Raw genomic sequence first — 2,500 nt, forward strand, 5'->3', positions numbered from 1 at the left:
CCTTAACCTAACCTATGTCGTGCCTTAACCTAACCTATGTCGTGCCTTAACCTAACCTATGTCGTGCCTTAACCTAACCTATGTCGTGCCTTAACCTAACCTATGTCGTGCCTTAACCTAACCTATGTCGTGCCTTAACCTAACCTATGTCGTGCCTTAACCTAACCTATGTCGTGCCTTAACCTAACCTATGTCGTGCCTTAACCTAACCTATGTCGTGCCTTAACCTAACCTATGTCGTGCCTTAACCTAACCTATGTCGTGCCTTAACCTAACCTATGTCGTGCCTTAACCTAACCTATGTCGTGCCTTAACCTAACCTATGTCGTGCCTTAACCTAACCTATGTCGTGCCTTAACCTAACCTATGTCGTGCCTTAACCTAACCTATGTCGTGCCTTAACCTAACCTATGTCGTGCCTTAACCTAACCTATGTCGTGCCTTAACCTAACCTATGTCGTGCCTTAACCTAACCTATGTCGTGCCTTAACCTAACCTATGTCGTGCCTTAACCTAACCTATGTCGTGCCTTAACCTAACCTATGTCGTGCCTTAACCTAACCTATGTCGTGCCTTAACCTAACCTATGTCGTGCCTTAACCTAACCTATGTCGTGCCTTAACCTAACCTATGTCGTGCCTTAACCTAACCTATGTCGTGTTTTAACCTAACCTATATTGCGCCTTAATGTAACCTATATTGCGCCTTAATGTAACCTATATTGCGCCTTAATGTAACCTATATTGCGCCTTAACGTAACCTATATTGCGCCTTAACGTAACCTATATTGCGCCTTAACGTAACCTATATTGCGCCTTAACGTAACCTATATTGCGCCTTAACGTAACCTATATTGCGCCTTAACGTAACCTATATTGCGCCTTAACGTAACCTATATTGCGCCTTAACGTAACCTATATTGCGCCTTAACGTAACCTATATTGCGCCTTAACGTAACCTATATTGCGCCTTAACGTAACCTATATTGCGCCTTAACGTAACCTATATTGCGCCTTAACGTAACCTATATTGCGCCTTAACGTAACCCACATTGCCCCTTAACGTAACCCACATTGCCCCTTAACGTAACCCATATTGTGCTGTAACCCAACACACGTTGGGCCTTAACCCAACACACGTTGGGCCTTAACCCAACACACGTTGGGCCTTAACCCAACACACGTTGGGCCTTAACCCAACACACGTTGGGCCTTAACCCAACACACGTTGGGCCTTAACCCAACACACGTTGGGCCTTAACCCAACACACGTTGGGCCTTAACCCAACACACGTTGGGCCTTAACCTGCTCTGTAATTGTCATACGACGCGTTAAATTAGTGTAGTGTTGCCTAACTGCAACCCCCGCAATATAGTTTGCTACTCGCACTGCCCGGTCCCCAGTGTATCGCTTCATGTTAAACACCTTGCAGCGATACACTGTAATGTGGATGGCAGCAGGACGTACATGCTCAATGCCCTTCGCAGTTGTTCATTGGCATTCGCATGGCGAAGCACTGCGCCTACGCTGTGGTACGGCCTGTGTCAACTGTCCGCTGATGTTGTACCTCCAAATCACACACTGTACTGCACATTGGTCCTCATGTACTGAATGATACATCGTGGTACATGTGACCGTACAACGACTGCGCCAACAACGGCGAACCATGCGGTCCAAATGTTGTGCACGCAGCTACGTGTCGTCTCCCTATAAGAGCTGGAGTGCAGTGTGGTATGCCCTGGATGGCGATCAGCATGAGCCGTCTGTTGATGTAGTGGCGCGTGTTGTCAGACGTTGTCGTCTCTTCTCACACACCGTGATAGCATGGTGCACTGCGTTCCACATCTGCGACATGCGACAGAGGCCGGTTGACAGTCGTTTGCGCAATGGACATCGCATACGTACGGGGGCCACCTTCCACGTGTTTGCGAAGCGTGCACATGTTGTTGCGTGTATGTGGGCAGACATAGTGTGTCGTGACACCTGACACAGGCATGCAACAATCGTTGAATTTGCAAATGGCGATGGACGCCTACGTTTGCTGGTGACGTTACGCAAATGAACAACTGGTAAACCGTTGTGGTGCGGTTGTTCTCGCTAGAGGTGAATCAGTGATGGCGACGATCGGTTGAGCTACCAACCGGTTGTTTCAGCGATACCCACCATGCCCACGAACGTGAATGGCATGTGGGTGTGAAGCGATACGCGGCGGTGGCTGGGTGGGACCGGCCCCGGCCGGTGAGGGGGGGCCGCCCGGCGTGCTGGCCGCGCGGTGCGTGGGCGCACGCGCTACAGCCGGCTGGTGGGGGCGGCCACTGGCAGGCGCGCCGGCCGACGGAGGCGGCAGGCGGCGCAGCTGCGCGCCGGCGCACCCTGCACGCGGCGCCGTGCGGCCAAAGTAGGTCCTCGCGGGCCCGGTGCGAAGCGCGGTGGACATCTGCAGTGTGCTGGTCCGATTGAGGACTGTGTGCGCTGAGGATGCGCCGCCGCCCGGCGCTCG

Source organism: Schistocerca serialis, unplaced genomic scaffold (genome assembly GCF_023864345.2).
Source record: "Schistocerca serialis cubense isolate TAMUIC-IGC-003099 unplaced genomic scaffold, iqSchSeri2.2 HiC_scaffold_229, whole genome shotgun sequence".
Classification (NCBI taxonomy): Eukaryota; Metazoa; Arthropoda; class Insecta; order Orthoptera; family Acrididae; genus Schistocerca; species Schistocerca serialis.